This window comes from Ambystoma mexicanum, chromosome 6q (assembly GCF_040938575.1).
Source record: "Ambystoma mexicanum isolate Mex_15411 chromosome 6q, UKY_AmexF1_1, whole genome shotgun sequence".
In the NCBI taxonomy this organism is placed as follows: Eukaryota; Metazoa; Chordata; class Amphibia; order Caudata; family Ambystomatidae; genus Ambystoma; species Ambystoma mexicanum.
Window position 1 is genome coordinate 432,426,787 of NC_090937.1, and position 16,464 is coordinate 432,443,250.

Genomic DNA, 16,464 nt, shown 5'->3' on the forward strand with positions numbered 1-16,464 from the left:
TATGTGTAAATGGTTCATTATTTATCATATTGTTATATTGTTATTATTCTGTTCACTGAAGTTTAGTTTATATATGTGTTTAGCTACTAATATGTGTAAAGTTTATTAAATAGACTGTATCACATAAATTAAATAAATAAATAAATAAATTGGGGTCTCAATTCCAATCGAAGCATCTGCAGCTTCCAGAACTATTTTGGAATAGCATAGGCTGGACATCGAGAAGTCAGTCATAAAACAGCATGGGGTGGGGGGCTAGCAATGCAAGCGACTGAAGCCAGCAAGAAGATGAGGGAGTCTCATATAGGGAAGGTCATCCAACAGACAAAAATAAGAACCAGAGTTCAGGCAAGGACACCGGGTCCAGCCAGTATGACCAGATTTGATACCTAAAAGGCAGCAAAAGCTAAAAAACCATAGGGAACCTCCATTAGGTAAATAAAGTATGTGCCCTCCTTGAATATTCCAGCAGAACTGAAAATAGGCAGAGCGTCACCCCTATCTATAACCACACACACAATGGCTGGCTTAAGCCAAACCACCAATCACACTAGAGGGTTAAAAAAGAAAGGGGTTGGTCACTGTGAGGAATTCAACCATCCAAACGGCGGGTGTGCACTCGCCTGGGTTTTTTAAAAATTTTAAATTAAATTTTATGATGGTAGATCAACCTTTGGACGGAAAATGAGTGGGGCTAATCTGCACAACATGCGCTTACCGCACAACATACACATAGACCGGGGTACTCTGGGTGGATACAGATTACAGGTGCAGTCCCCCCCTGTCCTATTTAGTTGGGATATGACAGTCAGGAGTACACCATGTCATAATAGAAGGGGAGGGCCAAACCTTCCCCCTGCCATGGCCAGCCTAATTAACTAACAAAGGCTCCATGGATCCACCCAGTCATTGTGTTGAGTCCTGCAGCTTGTGGCATCATTTGCATTCTAATCAGAGTTTAATTCAAACAGGCCTACATGGGGCCTGGCTGCAGAGGATAACAAAGGAGACAGGAAACCCCCAACACCCTTTCATATGCACTCTGTCAACCTGATGCCAGCTCTTGCCTTCTGTATCGATTGACAGGGAAATGTCATGTCTGTGACTGCGTGATTACAGTAGTCATCACTGAAGGGAGTCCCCATTTAGAAGGTAGGCGTATGTGGTTTGATAGAGACAGAAAGTCTGGTCTTGTTGCAGCTTCAAGGGAGACATGCCACTTTAATTAGAGAGCTCCATTAACCAGAGAGACAGAGAGACCCTTTCATCCACAACCGACAGGACGATGGGTGGGACATAGTATTACATGTGTTTACCCCATTACCTTTTCTGCTGCAAAGCACGCATTTGGTTATGAACTCACACATACAGGAGATTGTTGGGGGGGGACCCAGGATTGGTTCATTGAGGTAGGCTTGGCCTTCACCAATCACTGTGGCCCATTTGGCTTTAAAAGATGGCTGAGCACCTCTTTGGCAGATCATCGGAAGACTTTACATGGAGTAGCAAGAGGAACTCATCATTTGACCCTGCTGAAGATAAAGTCTGCCTTACATCTTCCACCAGTGAAGGAAGGCCAGGACCTCCAAGAGGGAAGCAAGATCCCTCCCCTAAACATCTCACAGGGAACAGAGGGAGATACCCAATGCAGAGGACCGTACTTTAGCTCCAGAACCGGTACCCATCCATCACACAGCGTGCCCAGCTAGGCTCTGCAGCAAGCTTCCTAGGTGGAAAGTTCCAGAGAGTCTCTTAATCAAATCAAGGACAAGGTAGCTGACTGCAAAACTCTCCTCAGCTTTGGGCCACCTGTCTTAGAGGATGACACAAGCCCAGTTAAGAAGCTAGGACAAGTGCATTGACAAGCATCTACTGATGTCCGCATTAAAGGACATTTTCAAGCAAGTTTAGCCCCTTGAGCTGCAACCGACTGCACCGATGACTGTTGTGAAGCTGCAGTCGCTTACACCGTCTGAGACGCCCTGACCAATGCTTCAGAATGGCCAACCAGCACTGAGACAATGATTCCTGACTGGGAGCCACCATGTAGGCCATCGTGTAGCCGTCCATCCACCTTTACTCACCAAACTGCCTGCCGCATGATATCTGCAGCTGTCTACCACCTTGAACTCTGTCACAGAAGCTGCAAAGCTCCCTGAAATCGATTTGAACCTGTCGAGCACCAAGAACTCCTACAGCACAAGTTACATTGTGGTTCTGTCCCTGTGGTCCTTCTCCGAAGGCCCCTAGTGACAGTTATGACTCATTGCCCCATTTGTGTTCAACCACAGTATCCTTGAACTATTGTGATTAATTATTGTACCGACTACCCTCCTGTCAGTATCCAGAGTGCATCCCTTATCCTTCTTTGAAACGGTCTGTCCTCTGCATTCCTTTACAGGATAGCTTTTATTCTGTATTGTGCTGGAACTGTCTGTTGTGATAATATTACAGTAGATATTTTTATACAACCTTTACTGGACAGTCAAGTCACCCTTTTATCATTGGGTAATAATTGTATTTTCGCAACCAACCAACAATCCACGACCTTGCAAAGATAAATCTGCTGTTCCATCCAAGTTACCAAAATTGAACAAAGAGGTTAATCATTTGCTTGTGTTTCCAATCTGTTTGGATCCCTTCTGGTGTACTAGAGGTGTGGGGCTGATTGATGGTTTAGAAAAGGATATTCATCTCCGGACCATTGGTGCCCCGGAAGTTGATTCATCACAGTCACCATGCAGGCTGGTTGGCACCTAAACTGCTAATCACCCTAGGCCATTTCCAGACCATGTGCAATGGCTGGGCGAGGGACAGGCACTGGTTTACACCATTCCAAACAAAGGTAGATGATGTTTGGGTATACACAATAGGTGTGCACGTGTGCATTATTGCCATTTTGGTCCTGTTTTGTGGTTTACATAAACAAAGAAACGCCATGAGCAGGACTTAAAATATACATTGGTACCCCGTTCCCTACTGAAAGGGCACAGTTGGCTTCCAATGCCATAAATAAGCTTGTACCTATGGTGGGTGCTGCAAAATCTAAATGAAAGCTCCCACCGGCATGGACCCTCAAACCAGTGTACGGTGACATAATCAGCTTAGATCCAAATGGAGGTCTTCGAAAGCACCCCTATTCCAGAAGCCCTTTGGCCTACCATAGAACCATATACTGGATTGTTGAGATAGGCAATGTGTTGCACTGGAATGTATTCTGGAGGCAGAAATGTGTTGCACTTGGATTTATTTTGGGGCAGGCAACGTGTTACACTCAGACTGTTCACTTAAAACATTGCGAGGTTAGCCATGTTTCGCACTTGGAAGAATTGTGACGGTCAGCCTTGTTTCGCACTTAAATGAATTGTCAAGGTTAGCCATGTTTTGCACTTAGAAGAATTGTTAGGGTTAGCCATGTCTCACAGTCGAAAGATTTATGAGTATTGCTGATAATTGCACTCAGAAGACTCTTGAAATTGTAATCATAAGTTTCAGGAAGCCAGCCTGTCTATTGCGCTTAGAAGATGCATTAGGCCCGCCTGTCTATTGCGCTTAGAAGATGCATTAGGCCAGCCTGTCTATTGCGCTTAGAAGATGCATTAGGCCAGCCAGTCCATTGCGCTTAGAAGATGCATTAGGCCAGCCTGTCTATTGCGCTTAGAAGATGCACTAGGCCAGCCTTTCTATTGCGCTTAGAAGATGCATTAGGCCAGCCTGTCTATTGCGCTTAGAAGATGCATTAGGCCAGCCTGTCTATTGCGCTTAGAAGATGCATTAGGCCAGCCTGTCTTTTGCGCTTAGAAGATGCATTAGGCCAGCCTGTCTATTGCGCTTAGAAGATGCATTAGGCCAGCCTGTCTATTGCGCTTAGAAGATGCAATGGGCCAGCCTGTCTATTGCGCTTAGAAGATGCACTAGGCCAGCCTTTCTATTGCGCTTAGAAGATGCATTAGGCCAGCCTGTTCTATTGCACCTAAAGATAACACATCCTTTTAAGATGACCTTAGGACTCACCTACTTCAAAGACAAGGCTTTGTCTGAGCTTCAACGTTTGAATGCACGCACCACTTCAGTGAACTTTGGCCGCAGTCATGACTACCCACATGCATGCATTAGAATGCAGCAATGACCCCTCGACAACCATTCTAGCTGGAAACTTAATTAATCTTTCTTGCTATAAAACATAGGCCCTCCACTCAGCACCAATCCATTGCCTGACTTCATGGGTAGCTTTCAGGGAGCCCAGTTAGCCCCCCTAAATCCTTATCCTGGCCAAATGCACACACGCATTGTCGCCTTCAAACTACTTCCCACACCTTGGACATCAGTCCCCTCGGGGCGTTCCCACCACAAGTTAGTTGAGGCCATAAAAATGGGATAAAGGCGCTATGCAAATGTCTACTGTTACTACTACTCAACGAAAGTCAAAAAGGATTGCAATGCCATGGGGATTTCAGTAGAAGTCCCTCTGGCCACAAAAGTAGATCAGAGATCCACACAAGAAGGCAAAATGCAAAATCAGGTAAGGGTTGCCTAAAAAGGACAACAGAACTCAAATTGTAAATGTGCATTGACATTTGGAATGCTCCTGTCTGTAGTATTACCACTGTAAACCCAAGTTTAAGGCCCTCACACCACTTCAATCCCAGGGAGATGTATTTTTTTGTTCAATCACTGTCCGGAAGCTGTTGAGCCAATTATCTGCTTATAAACATCAGTCTGGATTCTGGATGAAGATGGCGGTGCTCAATATGCTGAGTGCTGGACGAGGGCTGTGTCGCTTCGGCATGTGAGAGCCGTGATAGGATTAGTCGAAAGCAAAGGCATGCTTGGAAACAGATTGTTTGAAATGGGAGAGTGAATGGGGATTTTACCAGTAACATTAGGCGTTGTTTTTTTATTTTTTATTATCAGACGTTGGATGAAGAGAAACCGCATATACCCGGTGGGCCCAATATATGCTCTATTACATCTAATATGCAACATGCTGCACCCATCTGCCAACCAGTCACAATATAATTGCCATGGCAGCGATGCAAGTCCAAGTTGAGCAATAATTTAACATGCCTAAATTTCAGCAATTATAAATAGGTTATTAAAGTTGCACCCAACGTGGTCCTTTGTCATTTCCAAACAGCCCCAGTCAACGGGCAACTATGCAATGATGGCCCAACACAAAGCTATGTTCTTGTTGTCAGAGATCACATATACCATCATTCTGAATAGAGCAAATGTGGAGACCACGTGGGGGAAAGGCTTTGCTGGGGATTGTGTTGCCTGAAATAGGATGTCAAACACCATCGCAGATACTCCTGCGAGGATTCGACCTTATTTCGAACAGACCTTGAGATTCCACAAAACGCGGGTGATTTGCAAAGACCTTGCCTATCTTACCTGCATCCGCAGAAATCAGACGCAATCTGTGCAAATCAGTGCCCGAATGGAAGGTACCTTCTTCGCGATGGATGCCGTCATGGCTGAAATTGACGATGGAATTACCACATGCATATGGCGTAGTGTGAGAACCCCGGCAGGATGTGGGGTTTCCGCGCCCTTCAGCTGCATGCATGCGGTCATTCGCTGAGGTGCCTGGCTGTTTGAGTGATTTGTGGGAAGGAGTCCTAACATGCTCATGTGCAATCAGCCGGGCCCTTTCACACAGTTTTGCTGATGCTTTCCAAATCAGCCGCATAGTATTTCAAATCAAGTTAGAGAGTGCTATGCAATTTAATGAATGAGGGCTTGTTCTGAGGAATTCGACGATCTGCACAGGGAGTGTGCCCTCACTGGGGATTTTTTTTTAAATTTGTAATTAAATTGAATGATGGTAGATCAATCCCATAAAAATGTGCGGGCTAATCCACACACACTTTCCTATGCTGGCAGCATGACAAACGCAAAGACCTGTGAACTCTGGGTGGACACAGTCTACAGGTACGGTCTGCCCTGTCATATTTAGTTGGTATATTACAGCAGGAGTACACAATACATCCACAGAAGGGGAGGACAAAACCTTCCCCCTGCAATGGCCAGCCTCATTGACTAGCAAAGGCTTCATGGGTCTGCTCTTCTCTTTTGTTGGGCTCTGCAGCTGGTGGCAGCGATTTGTATACCAATTATAGGGTAGTTCAAACAGGCCTACTTGGGGCCTGGCTGCAGAGGCTAACAAAGGAGACAGGAAATGCCAACAACCTTTCCTATGTAACTGTGCCAACCTGAAGCCAGCTCCTGCCCTCATTATTGATGGCAGTGGACTGTCATTTTCTGGGACTGTGTGTTTACAGTAGTCCACCCGCAGGGGGACCCCATTCATAAGATATACAAATGTGATTTGTAGGAGCCAGAGAGTCTGGTCTGGCTGCGGTTTCAGAGGAGACCTGCCTCTTTAATCAGGAACCACTGAGAGCTCCATTAACCAGTAGACCCTTTGATCCACAATAGACAGGAAGATAGATGGGACTTAGTATCACATGTTTTTGCCCTTTACCTTTTCTGTTGCAAAACATTCTGGTTATGAACTCATGCATATAGGAGATTGTTAGTGAGGACCCCAGGATTGGTTAACTGAGGTAGACTTAGCCTACGCCAATCACTGTGGCCCAGCAAGACAAACTTATCATTGGACCCTGGCTGAAGTTACAGTCTGCCTTACATCTTTCACAGTGAAGGAAGGCCAGGACCTCCAAAGATGGAAGCAAGATCCACAGAACAGTTCACAAGCCCAGTGAAGAAGCTAGGAGAAGTGCCTTGTCAAGCAACTACTGAGGTCCACCTTGAAGGATATATTTTCAAGCCAGTTGAGTTCCTCTAGCCTGAGCTGCAACTGACTGCAACGCCGATCATTGCCAAGCCAGAGTCACTTAAAGACATCCGAGACCTCTCAAACAGTGCTTCAGAACCACTGATCAGCATTGAGACGATGATCCCTGACCCTGAGTTGCTGTGTAGGCTAGCCTGCAGCCCTTCGCCCAGCTTTGCTTGCCGAACTGTCTTGCCGCCTGATACCCACTGCTAGCTCCCATGTTGAACTCTGTCACAGAAACCTGAAAAGCACCCTAAAGCCGATTCAACCCTGTCAAGCACTAAGAACACCAACAGCACAACGTACATTGTGGTACTTCCCAGAAGGCCCCTAGAGACATATTAAGACCCATTGCTCCCTTTGTGCTGAAGCCAAGTAACCTTAAACTGTTGTGGTTATGGACCATACAGACTACACTCCTGTCAGTATACAGAATGCATCACTTTTCCCTCTTTGAAACTGTCTGTCGTCTGCATTCCTTTTCAGGGTTGGTTATATTTCGTTGGGTTGCTAGAACTGTTTGCTGTGATATAAATCAAGTAGATATTTTTGACACAACCTTGACCGGACAGTCCCTTTTATCATTGGGTTATAATTGTATTTTCACTTTGTTGCAACTAATCCACGGTTCACAACCTTTTGGAGATAAGCCTGCCGTTCCGTCCATGTTACCAAAATTGGACAAGGAGGTTTATTATTTGCTTGTTATTGCAATCTGTTCAGATATCTTCTGGTGTACTAGAGGTGTGGAGATGATTGATGGTTTAGAAAGCGATATTCACCCCTGGACCACTGGTGCCCCGGAGGTTGATTCATCACACATCTATCAAACTAAAACCACCCTTGCCACTGATATCTTCATCATCTCACCTGAGCCTGTCGAGAGAAGACTGTGATGCTCAAAGGTCACTGGCAGGACATCGACACATAAGACACTGCTTTGCCCTGGGGCTTCAGGAGGGAGAACAAGTTTTGGGGATCAGGACAGCTGGCAAGTCAGGGGATGGTGAGTGTTCAGGCCTCCTCTGGCCCCATTGGAGAGTGGAAGCCTCGCAGTCGCTTCCCTGACACACACACAGGAGTCGTCAGGGTCAGAGTCAGGGTCAGACTAGGGCATAACATTGTCTCAGGGACCAATGAAAAAGTGGCCCACCGTTGCAAATGGAAATTCATTCCTTTTGTGACTGACTGTTTGAATAGTATGCAAGGGGGAGCTTTTTGATAAAATGTGATACGAATTGTGTGTTTTAAAGAATATTCATTCCACATGGACCAAAAAAGTTGGCCACTTTCATCCCAAAAACTGTCCCACACCAGTATTTTTCGTTTTTGGTGTGGGCATTGCTCTATTGCCCTATAGGCCAGTCCGAGCCTGGGAGTAGTTAGTGTGCTACCGGGGAATTGGCTTTCATGGAAGGGATGTCCCTATTTATTGTCCACCACCGTTGCGTGTCATATGCCGGCATGCACCCGTATCAGGACGTACATACCAACAGTGAGTGTGGATGGAGGCGATCCCAGGGCAAGGCCAGGAGGGCCACGGGGGGCATGTATGCATGTAGTAGGGTGCGGGGGGGGCCTTAAATAGAGAAGAGGAGGGGGTCATGGTGGGTAAAAGGTGTAGCAGGAATATGGTTGCATGCTTTTGTGACGCCCACTTCAGAGAGCAAAGTTGCAACCTAGATCTGATATCTATATTTGGCAAGCAGAACTTGACAGATCAAGTGTTTTCTTTTTGTCTTAAAGGCTTTTCATGGAGTGGCTACAGCTGCAGCTTGACTGAGTGCTGCAGGTTCAGTCTGTCTTGGATTGCCATTGAAGGATCAAGTGAGTACCCTTGCAATCGCACCATGTCAAGTAAGGTCTCCACACAGTGCCCTGGATAACGTTATTTAGATGTGTAGCGTTAATGTTAACGCAACTGATTTGCTATGCTGTTGTGCAAATATCCCCTTTCCCTGTTTGGACCATGGTGTACATTCTTGAGCCTTCGGTGCAGGTGTGAGTGGGGCATGCCATGCGTTCCTGTGTAACCCCCCTCTCTTAAGTGCACACACCCCCAATTTGTTGAGTGCAGGTTATGGTATTTGCTCCATCAACACGCTGGGCATCTCTTTAAAGGGGAATGATACATTTCACCTAAGAGCCCATTTTTTGTTCACAAAAGGGCCAGCACATGTTGGTGTGGACACGCATGCAGCACAAAGGATATGACATGTGGCCACAATGAATACATAGGTTCTGCGCCGGAGTCCCATGCGTATGCCCTGATTGGCTAACAGCATGTGGAGAGCTGTTGCTTGTAGTGCATTGCTCTGTTGCGGCCTTGCATGGCCTCTATATATATCATGTTCAATATCTTTCTGTCCCTAACCAATAGCTTGACCCTTCCCTCCCAGTGGCTGCTTCCCTCTACTCTTTCACCCTGTCTTATGCTCTGGTCACTTGTGTCACTGCCCTTATTTCTTTTACTAGGTGCACACTGGGGACAATAGTAGGGTGTTGAAAATCAGTCTTTTATCAATTACTGTCTTTATGAATGTATTTCTATCCTTGAAAGGCTATTCTTTTGTGATTCCTCTTAAGCTATTTGTGACGTGCTGTTTACTTTTTTCTATTGAAACGTGTACAAAAAGAAAGAAGTGACATGGAACTTAAATATAGCTGGGAAGGAGGTATCCCGTGCCACTGCTATCTCAAACCTTGTCAATGCATAGGAGGGTCAGTAAGGACCCTTGTGTTTTATTTTGCTTTCCTCTAAGCAGGTTCCCAACAGACACACTGGAACGCATGGGAAAGTGTTCAGATGTATGAGCCCATCTCGTTGGTGAACAGGGAGTGTGCTCACAAGCATGAGGCCTCATGCCCTGTCATCCACTTGACTCGTTGCGCACAATGCAAAACAGAGGCAAACATGGGCACTTTGCGATTTTCCTTTTTGAATTGCAAATTGATTGCTCCTCTTGAGTGTGTAAGTGCATATGCTGGTGGAAAAAAGGCTTTTCTAAGTTGGGCGGAATGTGAGCTTCCTATGTTGAATTGGGAATGATTTTCTCCCAAGAAAAGGCTTGTTCACTAAAGTGGGATTTCAAATACATTTGGAGCTTTGCCAGTGTCGTTGACAGCCTCTTGGAGCTGTGCAGCGCAACGGACAGCCCCCTGAAATGACATCCTGACCCTCCGTACCCTCCGTAGCCAAGGACTACCTCTCTTTGCAACTTTCCATTGGATTTTGAAGCAACCCACTCCAGCCCCAGCCCCAGCAAGAGCACAGCCAGCTCTTGGATCTCACACTCCTATCGCCTGCTCCTTCCTCTGCCTAGCAAATAATGTAGGACAGAGGGACATCTCTGTTGTCACAACAATAAGGAGTGCAAGAGTGGCAGCAACATTCCTAGTCTGTTTGGCTTCCTTGCTTCTGCCTGGTATCGGGGTTCCCCCGCCCCACCTGCTACCACCACCACTGGAACAGGACCATCACTCCACAGGATTCCAGCTTCATTACTCACCAGGGTGCTTAGAAGCTGTGCACTGGGCCTCCTTTTGGCATGATAAGCGCAGGAATCAGGATTTCTGGTGTGGACTTGTTAACACAATGTATATGGAAAAGGAGACATCACACATTCTATAGAAGCCGAGTATTCGCTTGACTAGGGGTGCGGTTTTGGATATGGACAGCATGCGTTCCCCATTTGGTCTGATGTGAAATCCTAAAAGAAGACAGGGAGGTGATATGAAGACACAATCGCTGTGGCGGTGCTGTGTGTGTCTCTGCATCGCGTGGATCAAGGTACCAGCATGCCCCCAGCTATCTGTCCACATTGACCCACACCAGGCATGTGGCAGCTACAGCGCTCAGTGTCACAACCCTCATAGCTCATCCTGGACATTGAGCCTCTGTGATGAGCACAAAAGAGAACGAAAACTGGTCCCTTGGTGTAACCAAATGTTGAACTGATATGTAATATAAACTGTATATTTCTATCCAACTTGCTGCCCCTCTCATATTTAGATCATTTTTCACAATCTGTTTCAGTAGGAAGTTTAGGCATTCTGTCCACCGCCTTTTACCAGGTTCAAACATGTGTTATTTCTAGTGTTGCCTAGTTTACAGATACACAATATGCAGTTGTAACTGTATTAATCAGAAGTTCCATGCTCGCTGCCGCCAGTCTTCCACATATTGGCAGCACAGCTCTAATTGCGATGACTAAATATATCGACAGTCAGACATTTCTGACCGGCTTAAATTGTAGGGGTGATTTGAAAACATAGAGATTCCTGGCTTTCCTCTGTGACCCTGATGGTTCATTGTAAATGCTCAGGCTGACTGGGTATCCAAATGTCGACGTGTTTCCATTTCAGCCTTTCCTCATTACTCCTTCCTGTTTCCATGGCCAAGATTCTCTCAGGAAGCCATTAGAAATGTGCACCGGCACCTGGAGCGTGTCAAGTGCCGAATGGGATTACCAAATGAATGATCTCAGGCCTAAATAACCAGACAGACTCAAAGAATATGGCAAAATACTACTTTATTTTCAGTTCAATAAAGTAGGGAAATCTGGCGAACATCAGATTGTAGCTCACACAGACTCAACACATTTCAATTACACAAAATGATTTATGCCTAGTTGTACGTCAGCTATGACGTCATCCTACATGGCAAATAATAAAATCTTATCGGGCAGAGTGATTGGTTAATGCAACATATATACCTATAGTCTGCATAGGTGTTAGTATCATCATTGGGTGCCCCATATCTGGTAGGCACATCTTGAACAACATCTAATTACATAAAATACTGATAATAGCATAACAACATCAACGGATTGGCTTCTGCAACACTGTATAGTCCACCATTACATAGACCCTCATGATTGTTTGGCGCCCTTTCACCAACGTTTGACATTTGGCTCGTTACCAGCACGTAAGAAACAAAACCTCGGTTCAAGGGAAAAATGTCAGACAACTGCCTTCCCTTGCTAATTAGCCTACCATCTCTCATCAGTTAGTCCTTAAACCAAAGCTTCTTCTCTTTAGTTGACGTTTCTGACTGTTCCCTTTCTCTGAACTTTAAAGGGAGGGAAGGTACATTGCTATCTTCGTCTGGAATTTTATGAATAGGCCTTTTCTTGTGGTTTTACACCACGTGTGAAGAGACCATGATTTTGTCCATTCTGTCCTTCTATTTAGTGCTATTTGATTCAATTATATAGGGTGTTACCACTCTCCTCGGCCTCTGGAGAGTTGGTTGCTCTGTGTTACATATACTTTCGGCATATTTGATTGTACAATACTTGAAACTCACAATTATTCACTCCTTTGCCTAATGTAAGAGAAAGATGTCCTGTCTATGTAGTTTATCCTCTTCAACTACTTTCCTGCCTCACAGTTCCTTTTTGCTGTGGCATCCTTAATCCTGAGCCAAACAAATATCATTTGTGCTACACAAATCTGTATTCCAGTGCCAGTCTGCTTTGCAGCCTTAGTTTTCCTTCTAGAGGCTTCTTGCTTACTATTACATGATTCAGATGTCTATTTTCTCAACATGGCTACTTTGCTCATGTTATATTTCCTATTTTAGCAAGCTTCAACATTGTCTTATCTACCTTGTGCATCTCTTTTTACATATCTTCTCAGTGTATATGGTTTTCTTCATATTTTCATATGTCTTTACTTTGCTCCTTCTGTCACATCCTTAGTATTTAAATGTTCATACATCAGCTTCAGTGCATCCACATATTTTCACTTCTCAATTTCCTATTTTAGCAAGCTTCAACATTGTCTTATCTACCTTGTGTATCTCTTTTTACTTATCTTCTCAGTGTATGTGGTTTTCTTCATATTTGCATATGTGTTTACTTTGCTCCTCCAGTCACATCATCATTCTTTAAAAGTTCATACATCCGTTTCAGTGCATACATGTATCTTCACTTCTCAGTGGCGTCACTTCACACCTGTTGAACTTCACTTAAAGTTCTTCTATGTCCAGTGGTGTCTGCAGACTCATGTCTACCACCTCAGTTTGAGGGTTCATTCGGTACGGTTGTCTGGGTGCATAACGTCTCTCATACCTTTGATGCAGTATTGGGATGATACCAGGTGTCATGCACAGTGTTTTCTTGTTCATTCAGTATGACAGAGTTGAGGGGGTGGGTTCTATAAATGACGTATATATCTGCTTCTCTACGGGCCATTTGAAAAGAATTTTGGCCATTGTGTTGTTCGCACACTTCTTAAGGGCGCAACGAAACCTTCATTTCGGTGGGGTCTAACTGGTGATAGGAGGATGAGAGGGACAACTTCACAAAATGGGTGGGGAAAACTTGGAGGCTCCACCCCCACTGTTTTACCCCCAAGGTATGGTATGGGAACCAACTATCAAATTGTACATTTTAAAGCACAATATGCAGAGAAGTGAGGGAAGCCTTTGTAGAAAGTAACAGCTTTCATGTTTTACTGTATTTGTTCAAGTACATTTTTCTGCACAAACACAGTAAAAAGTTAACACCGCCTGTTTCGGGAAAGTCTTCCCTCACCTCTCTGCCTAACAAAATACAAGTGCGTAGCGGACATTCAGGTGTGCACCTAGGTTAAAATGTACATAGGGACTAACCCTTCAAATGTTGGGAGAGGTGCTAACTTCAGGGCCAGTGGGGGAGGGTCAAACTTATTTGCGTGGGGGGGCATCTAAGTTCTATATGCATTCTAATGAGACTATCCTAGTGCAACTTCCATGTTACAAGCAGATAACCCTCTCATTTAAGTCTGAAAGCACCCACTTAAGGAATGCTGTGAGAATACGCTTTCTCCTGCCCCCCCTACTTTTCCAATCACTCCCCTGGCATGCAAGTACTAACACCACATCATGATTTCAATTGTCTAATAATGTGTTCATCTGAATGTCGGTGCTAACAATGAAATGATTTACAGAACCAAGGTTTGCTCAAAGCACTTCAAGGGATCAGACCTCTGATCCTACGCATTTATTAACATATCAGCAAACTCATTGAAGAAGATCATCACTCAAGACTCGGGTGCGTCACCTGTACCCGCCTGTCAGCACCATCACTCCTGATGCACGTCACAAACTATGCCTTTAAATTCCTTACAAAATGTTTGGTAGATTTCAAAACCACAGCTTCTTTGAATAAAAACAGTTTGCAAGTGAGGAGGCAAGTTCAAGTAGAGTCAGCACTGCATTTGGTGCCAATACAATTGTTTAATCGTGTTAAATGTGCTGTATTCCAGGGGTGGACTGGCCTGCAAGGACCTCTGTAGATTGGAGGTACCACCACTGCCCTACCAGGGTGGCACCATTAGGGGATGCTTCGTGGGCCATGCCGTGGCCTTTGTTCCAGTACCGAACTTCCAGGGGGTGGAATCGAATCCCAGGCTTGGTCTTCGGACTGTCCGGCTGGACATTGACATTTATGCTATGATATGTCATTTATAACGTGCCTGTAAACAAGTGTTTCTAGGCATTTGTATTCTGCAATTAACCCTGGAACAGCTCAGACAATAAGCCAAACAGGCAGCTTGTGGGATGTCAGGGCTGCTAAGGGTAAGGTCAATGCAACCGATTATGGTGGATGTTAAACACGTTTGGTCCCCATCATAATTTATGAGAATTTTTATATTAAAATTCGTTCTGCTTACCTCCAAAAAGTAAGTGGTACAATTTTTGTATAATGCAATGTGTGTTTTCCCAAGACATGGGGCCTCATAACGAGGTTGCTGATAAGTGAAAAACAATGCCAGTAAAGGATTACTGGCATTGCTTACCACTCCGGCGTATCATGACCCAGCAACCCGCTATTAGCGGCACCCTAAATAATGGTGCCTCTAATAGCGGCATGGGCGCGTACACGCGCCCCTTCGAGGAGCAAATACTGGCGTGCTGGTAATAGGAGGACATCCCAACCAACGCGGACATGCAAATACTGGCATCACGAAGCCGGTAATCACGGGCTGCACGATGCCGGCCATACAGGCATCGCGGAACACACGCAAACAACAGTCAGGAAACAAGCCAACTGCCACAGGTGCACACAATCCCCACAGGTGGGGTCAATGGAGGCTGGGCCAGTATAAAATGAGCCCACCCACACACCACACCCCTTCCAACACCAAAATGCTACCACTAGCTGTTGCAATCATGGAACTGGAGGACATGCCAATACTGCTACAACTACAGCAACAACACCAACTACAACAACAACTACAGCAGCAGCAACTGGCAGCACAGAGGAGACGCAGGGGGAGAAGGAAGGTGAGACAGGCCCAGCAATTATCACCAGTGCAGCCAGAAGTGCCTCGTAGGCAGCCACCATTCCCTCCCACTAGACCCAGCCCATTCAACCTAACCCCTGAGCAGATCCACACCCTGTGCCGGTTGGACCGGGACACCATCACCACGATAGTGGACATGATACACAACGACATTGCCAGCCTCATAGAAATACGCACTGCCTTCCCCCCGCTACTAAAGGTGGTGTCTGTGCTCCACTTCCTGGCCACAGGCACCTATCAACACACAGTGGGCCAGCTGCATGGCATATCACAACCACTATTTTCACGCATGCTGACCCAAGTGCTGGATGCCCTCCTGAAGCATGCAAGCACCCACATATCCCTACCACGGACTGCCCAGGAGATAGCCGACACCAAAGTAGGCTTCCATGCACTGGCAGGCATGCCCAATTGTGTTGGTGCCCTGGACTGCACCCATGTGGAATTGGAAGTCCTCCATGCCATAGAGGCAGTGTACCGCAATCGCAGGAAATACCACTCCATCAATGTGCAGATGGTATGTGACTCCGGCAAGATCATCACACATTGCTGCACCCGATTTCCCGGATCAACACATGATGCCATGGTACTGCGCAACTCCACGCTACCCGGTCACATGGAGCGACATCCTGGACCACGTCCCTGGCTGCTTGGTGAGTTGCACAACTGGCCCATGGCAGTGCTTTGGGGTACTGATGTGTAGGGATGCATAGTCCACCTGGTTAGGAAAGGGGGGATGCATACTCCACCTGGTTGGGAAAGGGGGGGGGTGCATACTCCACCTGGTTGGGAAATGGGGGGATGCATACTCCACCTGGTTGGGAAAGGGGGGGATGCATACTCCACCTGGGTTGCAATTGTCGGTGATTGGAGAATGTATGCAGAGCTAAACACTCCAGACCTGAACCTCCCAAACGGAACATGACATATCACTGGCACAAATCAAACAAATAATGCATATTGATGACAACAAGTAAGAGGCACAACCAGGCCACCATGGTGATGGCAAGCAATGCATGACTGTACAGGATGGCAACTGTGCCAATTTGGGTAGTGTGACCATGCATAGTGTAGAGTAAACTGCTTGAATGGGAGGATAAACATTGTCATACTACCACAGTACGTCCGCCTCAGCATGCATGAGTACACCCTGCATCATCTATTGTACGCCATCCAGACTACCACACCTCATAACAGTATAGAATGCATCTAGGTGACTATTCAGCATACATACTGGGACATTTGCATGTCCACACCTAATAGCAGCTGCCATGACTGTGCTTCCTGAAGGTGGCAGCTCAGAGTGACACACACCTATTTGTGTTTGCTTGCAGGTGATGGTGGATATCCCTTGAGGCCGTGGCTACTTA

General features: G+C 45.9%; 1 protein-coding gene across 5 annotated transcripts in view; it reads left to right on the forward strand.

Annotated features, from left to right (window-relative positions):
- Positions 1-16,464, forward strand: part of LINGO2 (leucine rich repeat and Ig domain containing 2) — a 5,916,036-nt gene that overhangs the window by 4,713,338 nt on the left and 1,186,234 nt on the right. For all 5 annotated transcript variants that reach the window (XM_069630911.1, XM_069630909.1, XM_069630914.1 and 2 more), the window contains one exon: positions 8,549-8,629. The gene's annotated coding sequence lies outside the window, so the exon portion shown is untranslated. The remainder of the gene's footprint in view (positions 1-8,548; positions 8,630-16,464) is intronic.